The sequence below is a fragment of the Durio zibethinus genome, chromosome 25, assembly GCF_047325235.1.
Source record: "Durio zibethinus cultivar Kanyao isolate XHJ-2024 chromosome 25, ASM4732523v1, whole genome shotgun sequence".
Lineage (NCBI taxonomy): Eukaryota > Viridiplantae > Streptophyta > Magnoliopsida > Malvales > Malvaceae > Durio > Durio zibethinus.
Window position 1 is genome coordinate 232,358 of NC_143186.1, and position 18,120 is coordinate 250,477.

Here is an 18,120-nt window from a genome sequence, read left to right on the forward strand (position 1 = left end):
TTTTTTCTTTCTTCTTCCAAGGTAGACATTTTGGGACTTTAAATTATGGTATCTTTTGGATTATGATTGAGTTTTGCTTTCTTATTGTTTTGTATTTTGGAGTGGATATAATTTTTATAGTTTAGTTAGGATTGAAGTGGTTTGAAAACAGAATTTTACAGGATCTTTTCTGTGAAACTGTGATGATATTAACTACACCATGTTAGATGATCCTATTGCACTTATCTCATCTTATATATATTTTATTAAAAAAGAAAGTAAGATGAGAGGAAAATAAGAAAAAAATAAGAAAAGCTAAAAATATTTTTACTCTAACAAAGAATGTAAAATCATTCATCATATTTCACATTATCATATTTTTTTGGTTTGGTTTACTAGACAATAATGTTTTTCATAGTATTCATTAGGAATCTACCAACTAATAAATGTAATGTTTTTTAGGACACCACTACATGGACTTATTTTATACGTATATTTCAAACATTCAATTTTTATTTTAGGGATGAAAGTGAAAAGCACTAATTTACTTTAGGGACTAAAGTGAAAAGCACTAATGAGTGTGTTAGGTAAATGTACTCTTCTACTAAATATCTTTTAGCAATAGAACCTTTTGGACAGCGTTTGTTACGACAATAAGACTTTAATCTCTCTAAAAACCTAAGGCATAAAACATTTGTCATATACCTTTTTAACTAGAGTGATATGATCAACATTAACAACCTAATCAAGCTATTAACAAATAATACCTTTCGATAGGATACATCAATCGATAATAAACCTGTCCACCAACTTTTGCTTCATATGAAAGGTGGATAACCAAATGCATCATAATAGTGAAGAAGTTTGGAGGGAAAATCTTCTCTAAATGGCATAAAGTAATTATGACTAGATCTTAAAGTTTGTCAAGCTCTTCCACATTCAAAACTTTCCCATAGAGAGCTTTAAATATGTTGCTTAATTCAATTACCACTAAAGTGACTTGCTTTGACATTGATGTAAAGTAAGGGGAAGTAAGTCTTGTATCATAATGTGATAATCATGTGACTTCAATGAAGAAAGTTTTTGCTCTTTCTGATTCACACATCTTGATATATTTGATGCATAGTCACTAGAACTTTCACATTTTTCACAACCTTGCAAAACACATCTTTCTCAACGTTAGAAATCCCAAAACAAGTAGGAGGCAATCGCTATTTGCCATTAGAAAGCAACTTTAGATGAAGGTCAAGGCAAATCCCCATATCAACTAGGTCAAGTTGACTCTTTAAGTCATCTTTTGATCTTTTATTCACATTAAGAATTGTCCCAATAAAATTTTTGCAAACATTCTCTATATGCATCACATCAAGGTTATGATGTAATAAATTATATTCCTAATAGGGTAACTTAAAAAATATACTTCTTTTTTTCCATAACTCAGACTCATTGGGGTCATCTTCTTTATCTTCATCTTCATCCTCATCACTTTGAACATCAAGATTAGCAACTTAAGTATCATTATCACCAACTTGAGTAATAGGAGGCCAGATACCTTCAAAGATCTCCCTCACTCTTTTCCTTGATTGAGTAATTTTTTCAAATGTGAAATTGATATCTTTAACTTTGACAAGATATTAGACCCACTATTTGGTAAATGCGATCTCTTCAACTCTATTAAAGAGATGTTTTTGAATCTAAATTGATGATTATCATTTAACTATCGATGAAGTCCCATATAATTGAACTTCCTACATTATTAACCACTTCAAATATGTTTGTGCAGCACAACATGGATAAGCATAATGACCTTTTGTGCTCTAACCAAATAAACTTGCATAAGAAAAAAAATTGTTGATAGTCTATAATAAAGCAGCACACATATTGAAGTTTTCTTTTTTTGATGCATCCTAGGTCTCAACTCCTTCCCATAATTGCTTTAACTTTTTAATAAGAGGTTGTAAGTAGATGTCTATATCATTACCCATACCTTTTTTCCTAAGAATTATCATAGACAAGATAAATGACTATTGTTTCATGGCAATCCATGAGGACAAATTGTACGAAATCAATATAACTGACCAAGTATTATAAAAAGTACTCATTATTTTGAATAGGTTGAATCCATCAGATAACATCTAAGCATAGCATTTTGAGGATTAGAAGCAAAGTCCAAAAACCTATAATAAAATGATTTCTATGCCAAAAAATCTATAGGATGCTTCAATGATCCATCATCTGTCCACTTGTCATGATTTCACCTCATAGAATCTGCAGTTTTGAAAGACATGAAGAGTCATTAAAGTCTTGTTATTAATGGAAAAAATCATAAAATCTTTATAGGCTTTTTTTTTACATTGACCTCATCATCATCCTCATTCAACCTTTAATCAGGATTTTTTTCCATCCAACAAGAAATACCACATAAATGACAAGATTTTTGATTTTTTCTATCACCTTAATACAACATGCAATCATTGGGACAACTATGAGTTTTCTTATATCCAAGACCCAAATCCTTAATAATCTTTTTTGAATCTTTACAAGATTTAGGGATTTTTGCATAAGAAAACATTTCTTTCATAAAATCCAATAATAAAATCAAAGAGTTTCTCATCCATCTACATAAGCATTTCAAGTGAAAAAGATACATATAGAAAGATAACCTTGAATGCTTAGATCCCTCATAGAGTTCTTCATTCATATCCTCAAGCAACCTATAAAACTTTGATGCTTCTTCACTAGGTTGTTGGTCACCTACACCTATCCTATGTTCACTAAATTCATTCATTTCAACATTTGACTCATTAAAATCCATCATTTTGGGGACATGAATGATGGAAATGTTGGTTATGATTGTTAAAAGCATCTCGCAACATGCCTTTAATATCATCTTGTCAAATAGGATCATGTTGGTGCTGGAAAGCCCTTAATGTTGAAGGAACTCTAGGCAAAGACCTTGACGGTAAAGACTCTCTATGAAAATACCAATTAACATATCCCAAGATAATTCCAATACAAATTAAATGTTCAAAAACAACTTCATGCATTTGCCATTCAATATTAGCACACTTTAAACATGGTCATAATATCATATTATCTTCACTTGTATTCTCAAATGTAAAATTAAGAAAATTTTTCACTCCTTATTGTCAAGAATTTTTTCAGCTACCTGATATTTGAGGAATATCATTTTGAGGAAAATTGGTTTTGGAGAAAAATTTTATACCAAAAATTAGGATGAAAATTGCAAAAGTTGAAAGAATAGTAGAATGAAGTCAACGCTAGAATAAATAATGAAAGAATAGTAAAAATAGGGTTCCAAAAGACAAAGCTCGAATAGTAAAAGCAAAAGGAAAATGAAAGTAAATTGTAGTTGGTATGGACAAAGAAATAATAGATTAATGAAGTTGAAGGTTGAAGTTGGGGATTTGATACACTAATTGTAGGGACAATTTAGTGGAGTTTGTAAGACAAATGCCTATCAATCTGACAAATAAAGGTGTTTTCAATAAACAAATGCCACTAACTTTTAATGTTTTGAGTTGGAGGAAGTTTTAAAAAATTACATTTAACATTATTGAAGGCATTTTTGACTAAAAATACCTTCAATAATTCCCTTCAATTTTTTAAATGAAATTAGTGAAGGTGTTTTTAGTAAAAAATGCCTTCAATAATCCTCTAAAAATTTTTAAAAAAAATTATTGAAAGCTTTTTTTGCAGAAAATGTCTTCAATAATCCATTCTAATTTTTTATTAGGGGATTATTGAAGGCATTTTTTGCAAAAAATTCCTTCAATAATCCATTCTAATTTTTTATCAGGGGATTATTGAAGGCATTTTCAATCACAAACACCTTTAATAATCCCTCAAAAAATTTTAAAAAAATTATTGAAGGTATTTTTTACAGAAAACGCATTTAATAATCCACTCTAATTTTTTATCAAAGGATTATTAAAGGCATTTTTAGTCACAAACGCCTTCAATAATCCCCTAAAAAATTTTAAAAGAAATTATTGAAGGCATTTTTTATGAAAAATACCTTCAATAATCCTGTTGAATTTTTTATCAAGGGATTATTGAAGGTGTTTTTAGACAAAAAAATGCCTTCAATAATCCCTTAAAAATTTTTAAAGAAATTATTAAAGGTATTTTTTTTGTAAAAAATGCCTTTTAAAAGACTATTCTAATTTTCTATCAGAGGATTATTGAAGCTATTTTTAGATTAAAAATACCTTCAATAATCCCCTAAAAAAATTTTTTAAAAATTATTGAAGGCATTTTTTACAGAAAACACCTTCAATAATCCCTTCAAATTTTTATCAGGGGATTATTAAAGGCATTTTTAGTCATAAACACCTCCAACAATCCCTAGAAAATTTTTAAAGGGAATTATTGAAAGATTTTTTTTTTTTTTATAGAAAATGCCTTTAATAATCCTATCCAATTTTTTATGAGGGGATTATTGAAGGCATTTTTAGACTAAAAATGGCTTCAATAATCCCTTGAAAAATTTTAAAAGAAACTATTGAATGAGTTTTTTTTGCAGAAAAGGCCTTTAATAATCCCCTTCAATTTTTTATTAGGGGATTATTGAAGATGTTTTTAGTCACAAATGCCTTCAATAATCTCCTAGTTAATAGTAGCAATTCATATAATATATATTAACATTTTCTTTCCAATTACCTCTTTCAAATTGTAGTCAAAGTATGAATTTCACAAATTTGATTCTGATGAGCTCGTTGATGAAGAAATATTTCAAAAAATTAGGTTGTAGGCACTAAAAAACATGGGTACTAAATGGAGGCAATGGAAGAACAAATTGAAGCTATTTTATGATTAACATAAGACACTGAAGGAAATGGCTACAAAGGTTGATGATTCTCAAGTAGACAAAAGTCAATTCCTATTTCTTGCTACACATTGGTTGACTAATAAAACAAAGGCAAATGTTTACAAGATATACTATTTACTTTGTTTTAACACTATGATAATAATTATAAAGTTATTATAATATATCTTTTCTTATTCATTTGTTTAAAGGAACTAAGTGAGACAAACAAAACAAATCACTCAAAATTAGATGAGCCTCATTGCATAAGAATAAAATCATTCTCGAGGATCATTCAAACCTTGGTACATATATCAATTTTTCTTGTCGCACTCAGTTAATGAATATGAAGTTTACCTTTTATATGTGTGATTTTGTCATCACAATAATTAATGTTGTACCTTTTTAGAAAGAAGAAACTAATGAAATTCCACCATCATGTGCTGAGGTGTATATTCTTTATTGTACACATAAAGTTAAAAGTGTTGTGAATGACAAGGCAGCTAAAATTGTGGTATTTAATTTAGTTATTACTTGTTTTTACTTATGTTTAGCTTCTTTATACTAAAATGTTTGTTTACAATTTTAGGAACACATGGAACAAGGTTTGAGCGAAACTAGCACTCTGAATTCTAAAAAGAGTTAATGGAAAGATGATGTTTATTCAAAAGTTAAAGGATTGGAGATAAAAGCACGTGTTTGTTGCATGGGTATAGTATTTACTTCATCTAAATAATATGGTCTTTCATCTTCTGAATTGGTTTAGCATAAGGAAAAGGTACAAGAGTTGAAGGTTGAAATTAAAGACTTGAAAGAAACTTTAAGTACTATCTTATCAATATTTAAAAGACAATTTCCTAATGAGAATATTGATATCTTGAATACTGTTACTCACATGGTGAATAGAAAGGTATATATAACATCTATTTTAGTTTATATATATGTAAATTGTCATCTTGCTCATGAATCTTGAACTTTATTGAAATTTCCTTTGAATTAATTTTAGGTTCCTGATGCTAGTAGTGCTCTAGAAATCACACGTGAAAACTATCGTTCTTTAAATTCAAGTCATCAACCTAATGAAAATGAAAATGGTAAACTCGTCATTACATGATATATATTTGAAAATGCTTTGCTTGATACTTGTTCTTAGATAGAATGCCAAAATTAATTTCGAATCTAGGTTTTGAATCATGTAATTGTGATATTGAAACATTACCCATTGTCTTTGCCTTAATCATTAAATTACACTATGATTTAAAGCCTGCTTTTTTTCCCTTGAGAAGACTTTCTTGCCTTTTTTTTTTACTTTGAAAAGGCTTCCTTATGATATAAGTATGCTTTGTAGTTGTAGACTTGAATGTTATAGTGAAAATATTTGTTTAATGATAGTTTTGTTGACTAAAATACTCTTAGGTTGGTTTCATTAAGTTATTATTTGGAATTAAACTAAAAGAATGAGGAGATTAAACATGCAAATTAGGTTATTTCTTGTTCGTTCATGCATTACACTAATGAATAGGATGTTTATAAAATTATTTTTGCTGGTATATATATTGTTTATAAAATTGTTTCTAAAATTGCTAGTATGTAAGTATAGGTTTATAAAATTGTTTAATGATAGTTCTATATATATGAATGAATAAGATGTTTATAAAATTATTTCTACTAGTATATGAATGGATGATTACCTTTTTGCCTTCTATATATAAGATAATTTACAAGAATTCTAATTGGATTTTTTTATGCTATGCAGATGCTTCTTTGTAGAAATCTATGATGGGATCATTTATTTTAGGAAGTTGTTTATTTACTCAGAGCATTATGTTTGTAAGGGGATTTGGTTTTATTTTAGATGTTATGCACTATTGAAATAAAGCTGTTGTGCTTTGTGATGCTATATTGATATATTGAATACTGTTAGTGAGTTAAGTTTATTGAGCTTGTTAGTTATATGATATAGCTACACTTGTTGACTTTTTCAAGACCTATGATATTTTGTATGAATTAAAATATTTTGGTTTTGGAAAGGGCTTGTATTAGGCGCATGTATGTTTTTTCTTATTCGGGTGGTTTTGCAATTGTTTGTTCCTATACAGATTTTTTAAAATTATCTTGTTCAGAGTTCTATTGAAGTTTTAAGGTGACCAAAAGGTCTTTAGGTGTCTAGTGTTGCAAACTTATGATTATGTTTTTTAGGATGAGGTAGTGTAACTCTTTATCTATGTTTGTTTTATCGATGTTTGTTTTATCATATTTCATACAATTACTTTAGTTTTTCACTTATACTAAGGTTGTGAATTATAAATAATTTACTTGTAGTTTTAAAGTTATTAAATATCTTTTACTTTATTATGTTTTTTTTTTTGTTTATATGAAAACATATCATATTATAATTATAAATAAATTAATATTAATAATTGAAAATATAACTTTTAAAAATATTTACCAACATCTTAACATTTACACTAACGCACTTGATCATTGGAATATTTCAGGCGATACTAATAGTCACCAAAATATAATAAAAAAACTAAAACATATAAGTCTATACTGACAATTTCTAACAATCGATATAGGTATGAAAATTAAAAAAATACAAGTCTATACTGACGGATGGTAAGCGTCGGTATAGGTAAAAAAAATTACAAGTCTATACTAACAGGTGTTAACTGTCGGTATAGGTCAAAAAAATTAAAACATATAAATCTATATTGACGGGCACTAGCTGTCAGCATAGGTGAGAAAATTAAAATATACAAATCTATACTAACGAGCTTTAAGCATTAGTATAGGTAAAAAAAATTACAAGTTTATACTAACAACCATTAACCGTCGGTATAGGCAAGAAAAATTAAAACATACAAGTCTGTACTAATGGGTGTTAACCATCGATAAAAGGTATAATGGTGGAACACACAACAGATGCTATACCAATAGATATATATTTATTGATAGTCTTAAACCGTATGTATATATTTGTAAGCTATTCCAACATCTTAAAAATCATCAGTATGGATCTATACTGGTAAGGAATATACTGACGGTTAAAAATTCATCAGAATACATATTTTAATTGTCGGTATAGGGTTTATGGTGCTATACTGATGGATTCTGAGGTTTTACCGACACTTTTTTAAGCATCACTATATGTCAAATTTCTTGTAGTGCCTTTTTTTTGTGCAAACTGTGGACCAAGAAATTTTGTAGAATTGGATGGCCACTGACCATACAGATTTGACCATAAAAAGGGTGACTTAAATCACAACCTATGGGGACTAATAGGGACCAAAATTCATGTAAGCAAACCATGGCACCTCTTTGTCATACAAGGTAACTAGCTTCCAAATTTAACCTTGTTTTATAGTCTTCTAATTTACCTGCAAAAAGAGATTATTAAATAAAATTAGGTGGTTATTTGAATTAAATTGCTAGGATTCAAGCAAAACCCAAACAAGTTAATCACAAAATTAATCAAATAAGTTTTGTGATAACTATAAAAAAATAAAATTATCACACCCCGAAACTTAAACTTTTGCTTGTCCTTAAGCAAAATAAAATATGCTAAAGTCAAATTCAACTTCCTAAAATCAATCTACAATGAGTTTCATAAAGATTGCATAGTGATTATAGCTTAAAAAAAAAACCATAACATTGGCTAATACAATGCTCATTCAAGAGTAAGCTTCTACTAATTGATGTCCAATTATGTGTGCAATTTTTATCATATTTCTTCACTTGAGATTGATTATGTAACCAGGAAATCAAACAAAAAATCATCAAAGAATAAACATATTTAATAGGTTTACCTTTCATATCTATTTCCACTAATATAGACATGCGCACAAATAAATAACGTTAGGTCTTACTAAGCTTGTAATGTTAGGCTACGGTGAAGGTGGGATGAAAGACAATTTAGGCTCAGTTACCTTAATCATACATTGCTAAGGCAAGGATCAATTTGTTTTTCTATGAATGAGAGCTTTTCAAGAACAATAGTATCCTTAAACTTGAATTTTTCTCCTTTATTTTTGCACACCTTTTTTTTATTAATATTTTTCACACATTTTTTACATTTTTTAATCATTTTATTTTCTTTATTATTTTTACATTTTTCTTTCTTTCTCTAAACTCCACCTTCCTCCCAAATGTACATAGCTCTCAACCATGTCATATATCGTCCACCGGCACATAAGGTAAAGATAAATGATAGGAAATATGAGAACACAAGTTATGTGTATTATTATGTGCGTAAACAGACAAAGGATAATTGAAATGCTCAAATAGGGTGACTACAAATATATATATAAGGGTCAACTTAAAAAGCTCAATTAATCCAAAGATGGCCTAAGTCATCTCCTCAGCTAAATGAAATATAGGATTTTACCTTGAAAGATGATCAAACTAATTCAAAAATATGAGAGTGACCTTAATGATTGTTGCGACATCTCAAGAGCTGGGGGCGGGATAACCCAAAAGCTGGATAAATGAGGAAATTTTGGAAAAACAAGGATTAAAAATATTTTTGAGAAAAACAAAATCAAAAGAGTCACCACCTTTTTTTTTTTAAAGTGTGATTGATCACCCAAAACTTTTTGTCATTTTAATAAAACATTTTAAAACAAATTTAAAAGTTTTAGAAAAGAACAAATTTGTGGTCTGTAAAATCAAATTTGAATCTAAGAGTTGGTTACACATCCAAAAAGATTGATTGTATATTATCTTTTAATTTTGATTAAAATGGTCCTATTTTACTTTATGTTTAAAATTAATTCCTTTTTCCTTTTCTCTTTTTTTTTCTCTTTTCTCTTTTTATTTATTGAAACAAAAACAAATAAAATTTTAGAACAAAATTTTTAAAAAATTTTTAAATCAAGATGAAAACACTTTAAATATTGAAGTACTTTTTTTACTTTCCTATAATTAGGTAGGGCTTCAAAAATATTCCTAATTTAAATGTTTTCAAATTGCTCCACAAAATCAATATAACAACTCTCATAAATAATAATCACCGAGAGTCCCCTTATAGTTAGGTAAGATCCTGATAACTATATTTACTTAAGATATTATCTTAGTTTAAAATATTTTAAAAAAATAATTTAAAAAAAAAACAATGCATGAGATGCATGAACAAAATAAAATATGATAAATGCATGACAATAAAATATGTATGACAATATAATACATGTGATGACAAGATAAAATGAAATGCAAATGCGTGATTGGTTTTAACTTTTTGATTTGGTGTAAGGTCTAGGTTAAGGTTTAAGGATTTAGGATTTAGGGCTAGGTTTTAGGGTTTAGGGTTAGGAATAGGTTTCAGGTTTAGGATTAGGATTTAGGTTTACAGTTTTGGTTTGGGGTTAAGGCGTAGGTTTAGGATTTAGGCTTAGGGTTTGGATTTAGGTTTTAAGGTTTGGATTTGGGATTTTGGATTTAAGGTTTCATAGGAATTTAGGGTTTTGGAGTCTCAAGTTTAGGGTTTCAACCCCTTCTTTTGGGGTTTTAACTTTTTTTTGGTTTTTATGAAAATGGACACATAATGAATGCAAATTATAAAAATGCTATTAATGCAAACATGTGCCAAATGCATGACCTAAAAATATAATTGCAAGCTAAGGTATTTTCAAATTTAATGTCATAAACATCTAATTCATGAAAATTCAAGACTAAAGTGGATTAACCATGAAAAACTTTGAATTTTTGTTTGAATGTCATGCTATTGTTCATCATTAAACACAACCAAACAATATAAGAAATTCACCAAAAACAACCTTCAAACAGCATTTTCTCAATAAAACTTTTGTTCAAACATGTGAGGAGCTTGTTAAACATCATAAAAACATAATACAAAGCATGAATCAAAGAGCAAATAATCAACAAAGCATGAAGCATGCAAACACAAATTCCCCTTGGCCAAACCTTCTCAACATATTCTTCAAGTATTTTCTTCATTCTATTTCATCCATACAAGCATAATTCATTTGAAAATCATTGCAACAAGTTCATCAAACACCAAATGAACTAATATAACTTGATGAAAACCCCATGAACCATAGTATCAACCAAACAACAACAAATTATTCATTTTGAAATATAATCTAACCATATTGAGACTTGAACTTATAACTAAAACATCATCTATCATCCATAAATCAAACAAGGAATGATCATAAAACCAGCCAATGAGAGAACATAAGGGTTGAACCTCTCATGAAGTTTCTTTAAGCATATTTTCATTCTATTTTCATCCAAACAAGCATCATTTACTCATACCATCATACGAAGCATTTGGATCACCAAGAAACATTTATCAAACATGAAGTAAACTAAGAAAACTAAAGAAAATATGTGAAACTCACACATGAACCAACCATCAACGTATTTCATTCACCAAATAAAATCTATACAAGATTTAAGCTAACTAATAATTTGAACATCACAAGCAAATTAAGATGCAAATAAAACATCAAAGAAGCCAAAAAGAGGTTCAGCCAACAAGCAAGACACCATGGCCAAACCTCCTACTTGGTTTTCTCAATTGTGGATTTTGTTTTTTTTTTTTTTTTTGCTTGAATTTCAACTTCAAACCAACTATGAATTAGTTGGATGAAAATTGATTCAAGCTTTGTGTAAGAAAAGTAACCTAAAACCATTTAAAAAAATCAAACAAGAGATGAATGAAATATGATGAACAATGAACTGAAAAATGAATATATGTGCTAGAAAGGGCAAAGAACGAATATGGAGATGAATACCTTCAAGCCAAAATGCAACAAAATTTTTTTCTCTTTTTTATTCCACATGTTTTTTCCTTCCTTTTCTTCCCTACTTTTCACTTTGTTCCTTGGTTTCATGCAGCCAAACATCCTCTCTATGTTAAGAAGAAAGCCACCAAAATACCTTTGAAAGATTGAATATGGAAAGAAAAATCAAATCTCATCCAAAGGCTAAAATTCCTCTCATGCTTTTAATCCAATTAGCAATCTTTATCCATTGGATCAAGATTCATTATGAGATCTAATGGTCCATATTGTTCACTGCAAAGGTTGGATTTTTATAGCCCTTTCACCAAATAAAAAGACCATTTTACCCTTAATTCAAAGTTTTTTATCTTTAAGCCATTTTCTTGAAAATCATTGTTCACGTGCTCATTTTTGGGATTTTAAAACAAAAAAATCATGAAATATTATGAAATTAATATCTAGAAATTTTTACAAAATTTTGACCTTGGAAAGGTCAAATTACGAAAATACTTCTAAAGGGTAATTTTGTAATTCGTACCTTCCAAGGTGTGGTCTAGGTTTTCAATGCATCAAAAATCATTAAAAAAATTCAATTATGATCTAGAAGTTTTCACAAAAATTCAACTTTGAGAAAGTCAAATTATGAAAATAAACCTAAAGATGTTTCGATAATTTTACATTTCCCAAAGTAGAACAAAATTTTTGGTGCTTTAAAAATCATAAATTTCAATTTTAAACCACATTGATTTCAATTTGGTTGTGAATTTTGAGAGTTGACTTGAATTCTATCTATTTTGACCAAGTTTTGTCTAATTTTGACTTTATTGACCAACTTTAACTAGATTTAACTAAAGTTATTTTGGGGAATTTCAGTGAAATTAGTCTTAATTTTAATATTACAACCTTGTTAAAATTAAAGAAATGTTGGACTTGAATTGAGTTACATTTTTTTAAGAGTTTCACAAATGGTTGAAATTTTACTCGGATAAAATTAGGTGTCTATAGCTACATCTCTTTACATATTTCTGAGAATTAAAAATAATACAAAGACCAAAAATACCAATTTTGTCTAAGAGCAAAGGCTGAAGGGGTTTTGCTTGTTGTTTGTTTGCCTTCATGTGGGGAGAGGTTTTTTTTTTTTCCCTTAAAGAGCTCTTATAAACATAAGCAAGGGACCTTTTTAAGAAATATCTCATTTTGAAAAGGTTTTGAAAGTTTGTTCTTGAAATTTTTGTTTTGTTTTGTTTGTTTTTTATTTTTTCTTCTTTTTTTCCCTTTTTCTTATAATTTCTCTTATTAAAAATGAAAACTTAAATAATACCATCAAAAAATGAGATAACTTCAAATATCACCATAAAAAAAGACTCAAATATCACCACTGAGTAGATGTAGATATCTTCAAATATCATCACCCAAAAAAATGCAAAATTAAATTTAGATATTCAGATATCACCACTGAAGGGGACTCGAATATCACCACCAAGTGAAAACAAATGACTTTGGATATCACCACCAAGTAAAACAAAGGGCTTCAATTACACCACCGAAGGGAGCTCACCTCGAATTTCGCCATCGATAGAGTTTTGATAAATAGTTGGATTTCACCACTTGGAAAATTTTGACAAAATTCAAACTTGAATGCTTGGATATCACCACCGATAGAGTTTTAATGAAAAGTCAGATTTTGCCATCGAGATTTGAAAAAGCTAGAATTTGAACACTCGAACATCACCACCAAGATTTGAAAAAGCTCAGATATCACCATCGAGGAGTTTTAAATATTCAAATAATATTATTGAGATTTGAAAACTGAAAATTTGAAACTTGGATATCACAATCGAGATTTGAAAAAGCTTGGATATCACCACTGAGTGGTTTTAAACAAAATCCACAAATCATCATAAAACATGTAGAAAACTCAGATATCACCACCAAGAGAAAAAAAATATGTAGAAAACTCGAATATCACCACTGAAAGAATTGAATAAAAGATGGCATTAACATCAAAAAATCTTGAAATATTTTTCTAAGAAATTTTGTTCACTATTTTTGTATTCATCCCTGTTTTCTCAAATTTTCTTCTTTTTTCTTTCCTTTTCTTATGTTCTTTCTTTTTTTTATTTTGTTATTTTTTATCCAACCATTCAAATTTTCTTTTTCTCTTTTCTTCAATATTAACAAGATTTCCAACTGAAATCATGATACAAGCATTATTTTCAAAATGATAATGCAAATGTAAATGTAAAAATTCCTATGAACTAGGCAAATTAAGAGTGAGCAAAAGTCAATTTGAACCGATTAGATCGATTGAAACCAAGTGAATTCAGTTGAATCAGTTTGGTTTATTCAATTTTGGTTATAATTATTTTTAAATTGGTTAAATTGGTTAACTTGGTTAGTTTTTTGTTTCTAAAATTAATAACCAAACTAACCGAATTAACTAACTTTCTAATAAGGTAAAAATTTTGAGATAAGTATTGATTTTTATTTTTTTGCTTGTAAATTATTGTTGAAATTATTAAATTCTTTAGTGATTCAATTTAAATGACACTTGAGTTTGAGTTTTATTGAATTGAATATGTGGTTAAATAATTATTCATAATAGGAAGAAAAATGATAAAAAAATTCAATTATTTAATCGAATTGACCAAACCAAACCAATTTTCGTCAATTCAGTTATGGTCGATTATTTAAAATTTTTCTTTAGTTCAATTATTGCTCAAAAATTTAAAAGTTTTCAAACCGAACTAACCAAACCAACCAATTGCTCACCCTTAATGCAAATGTCTTTTCTATGTTACAAATGTTCCATATGACTATGCAAAATGCAAATTTCTAATCCTAGTGTTGTAGATGTCTTGAAAGTGTCAATACCATTTTTATGATACAAATATCACAACGTACATGAAAAAATCCTTACTATGATGAAAATGTATATTCCTTTTTAACAATGAAAATGCCTCTACAAAGATGCAAATGCTAGGATTCCTTTTTCTTTCCATTTCTCAAATATCATTTCTACTGATTTCTCTTTGCTCATCAAATTAACTCTTTAACTTTTTCTCATAAAGGGCCTCACTTTTATTTTCTTGCATCCTTTTCTTATTCTTTCTTGTTTCTTAACCAACTTCTACCTTTTTTGCATTTGAACATATTCTCTTGAGTTTTCATTTTCATCATTCTTTTGTGTAACATGCAACAAGTAACAAGCAACACACAATATGCAACATGCATTTTAGACTTAATTATAGGAACAATAAAACACACCATCATTCTTAAAAAACATTTTTCTTCTTTTTTTTTTAACAATATAGATGCATCGATGAAAACCATTTCTCTTCCTTAAATCTGAACTAGCCTAAAAATTCACAATTCAATGATTTTCTTTTACACCAAACATGATTTTCCTTATTTTTCACAAAAATGTGATTAGTTTTTCAAAATTTTTCAAAATGATCAATAAAAATTTGCCCCACATAATTAAATTCCATAATCAAAGAAAATGAAATATCTAAATAGATGTGGCTTTGGGAGTTTTTTTAAAATTGGCGTTCCCTATTAGCAATGAAAGAGGTAATAGCTTTTTTTTCAACTAGATTGGATGGTTTAGCATGTGAAGGCTTCAATTCATTCAAAGGGACTTCACTATTTGAAGGGAATAAAAGGTGTACATTTTTCCATCCAGGCTCATAAATGAGACATAAAATTTTTTTTAAAGCATGAATCCTGTAAAATCCAAACAGGTTTGGTAGTTTTCTTTAGTATCTGAATGTGGCATTTTAATAGATATCAAGGTTAGTTGTGATGGGTTCAAAATTTTGAAAAATCGTGAGAAAAAAAAGATCAAATATTCAAAATCATCCTTTATTTTATGCATTTTGAGTCTTTTGAAACCTTGGTATCTTTAGTTCATTCAAAGGAGTCTAGGTTGCCTTTAGTCAATATCAAGAATGGCTTTAAGCCTTCAATATTTGCTTTAGACTATCTTTTTGTAGGGTTTTCAACCTAAAGCCACATTCATCATGCATCATTTCTTTATTTTTTCTTCTTTGATTATCATACCATGCAATCAAGAATTCAATTTTATCCAAAATGAACTAATGATCTAAATGGGTAATTAGGTGCTAAAAGGAGATAAAAAAGTTCATGTGTTTAATGGTCATTTCTTAAAGAGAAGCTTTTCAATTTTAAGCATTCATGCTCGATCCAGTATGGATTTTTGTTGGGATGTAGCATAGGCTAAAGTTTGGGGTTCCCAAAACAAGGATAAATAGGTCCAAAATAAGTGTTTAAGGGTGAATAAGCCAAGGATTTTTTTTTTTATTTGAAAAATTCACTTTGAGGCGTATGTCTTTTAAAAACTTAGGGACTTTTTATTGGATATCATGCCCCTCAACATATAAGGTTCGTTCTTAGACATTACTATGCTTAACCTTTTCAGTGTATCCTTTTTGCCATCTAATATGAAAAGTGACCCTTCGTTAACGATTATTTTGAAAGAATTTTCATCAGGCCCAAAGGGGTTGTAAGGAATAACTTTTGTATTTCTGAAAGGATAATGAAAGATGGTCATTTATTATCTTAAACATAGTTACTCAAATTTGAAAAGCAATTCTTTTTGGAAAAAGGGTTCGAAAAAATTTTTTTTGGTATTTTTTTTAACTTTTTTTGAACTCTTTGGTCTTCTCTCATTGATTTTTTTTTTCATGAATTCGTTAAGGCCTTTTTGTTTTTGGATTTAAGTGAATATCTCAAAAGTATGATGTCATAACCAAGATTTTTCCTCTTTTTTTTCTCTCTTTTTCTTTCTTTCCTTTTGTGCTTTTCTTTTTCCTTTTCTTTCTTTACATGCCTCGCATCACCATTTGATAAAGATATTATACTTTGGCAAACCACCTTGATGAAGGTTAATGTGAGAACAAGTGTCATGTGGAGTAAACTCATTTAAGGTGTTAAGGAATCCATGTAACTCCACCATAAGGGTTGATCACAATTTAGGTTGTCTTAAGGGCAATGAGGTTTTTATTTTTGATCAATGTTCCTAAGATATTGATCAAGGATAACTTCTAGGTATAGAACTAGGAGGTTGGTAAGTTTGTGGCCATTCAAAAGGACTTGGGTGGCTTTTTTTTTTTTTTTTTGGAAAAAGACTTGACATTTATCAAATTACCACATTTAAATTCTTAAGAAAAAATTTGTATTTGATTCATATTTTAGGAATCCCAAATTTTTTTATTATTACTTTTTTAGTTTTTTATTTTTTAAAAATTGGTAGTCTCATTGTTCATTATCTATGAAAAGATTAACGCTCTTTTATACCACAATATTATCAAGCAAAGGCAAAGGTTCATGAATTCAAGTTCATGTCTTTTAAAAGGTTATGGCTGGTGAGTGAAAGCATTTGACAATGTTGGAAAAAGGTGTGAAAATATTTGGTGAGTTTATTTCTAATAGTGATCGTCAATTCTTTCGAGACTCCTTCTATCTTTTATTACAATAGAAAACATTCTTTTCCCTTTTTTTTTTTCTTTTTTTAAGGCATTTTCTTCCATTTTTATGATTTTTGAAAATTAATTATGTTGGGCTTTATTCTTAATTGAAACCTTTTTTCTCTTTCTTTTTTTTTATTGTTGAAAAATCCTAGAAATTAAGAACTCATATTTAAGTGAATGGGAAAAAATTCAAATAACAAATCTATAAAGTAGTATGGCATGTAAAAGTTTACCCATTTAGATATTCATTCACATCCTCAAACTGAGAGTACAAATTACCTCTGAATAACACGTCACCCTTTTGTTAACCAAAAAACCAATCATTCCTTCAAATTCCCAAATAGCCATGAGTCTTGGGTCCTACAGGACTTTTCATTATATTTTTAGCTTCTACTTACTAACAATTTCATAGATTCTTTATTTGATTTTTTCTTTGTCCCCAAAGTCTAACAATCTAGCTTTGATAAAATCTCTAACTATATTTCAGTTCAAGGCAGTCTTCTATTAAATGTTATTGATTGCAGCTATGGTAATCTCGAATGTATGGGTGTCACACCATCTTGGTTTTAGGTTCACAAGTTTTACAAGGTCTCTTTGGATCAGTTGGGGTAGTAGTTCAATATACACCATAGGAATCAATTTGAGTTAACTTCTTGCTTGCTTATTTCTTAATCCTTTTGGGTCATCTGTCTTTTGGCCAAGTTTTGCAATTACTTTAAAGTGGATGTAGTGTTTGGGCTTGGCATATAAGCAAGTGTTTAGGGAACAAATATTGGCTAACAATTTGTTATTTGTAATGGCTGATAAGGATAATAGGTTCATGCTTCATGAGCTTGACATACTGGGTAATTATAAAGTGGAGTGAAATTTCCAAATTGTTGCCCCTAGTTGCTTACAACCTGAGTTGCATGTTCATCATCCTATTTATATCAGTAGTCTCCCATCCCCCAAGCTTACATTCTTGATTGTATTTTCTATTATTTCCTCAATAAGCACCATATCAACAAAGTTTTTTGTGATGTGACCAATGAGCTTAACAAAGTATGGGGCTTGAAGAGTATTGAAAAACAAGACA

At 28.8% G+C, this 18,120-nt stretch overlaps 1 long non-coding RNA gene across 2 annotated transcripts in view; it reads left to right on the forward strand.

The window, feature by feature from the left end:
• Window positions 1–7,143, forward strand: part of LOC111276103 (uncharacterized) — a 44,350-nt gene extending 37,207 nt beyond the window's left edge. Inside the window, exons 4-5 of one of the 2 annotated variants that reach the window (XR_016333752.1) lie at window positions 5,397–5,517; window positions 6,564–7,143. This is a non-coding gene — a long non-coding RNA (uncharacterized LOC111276103). The remainder of the gene's footprint in view (window positions 1–5,396; window positions 5,518–6,563) is intronic. The other variant, XR_016333751.1, reaches the window with a different exon arrangement.
• The last annotated feature ends 10,977 nt before the right edge of the window (window positions 7,144–18,120 follow it).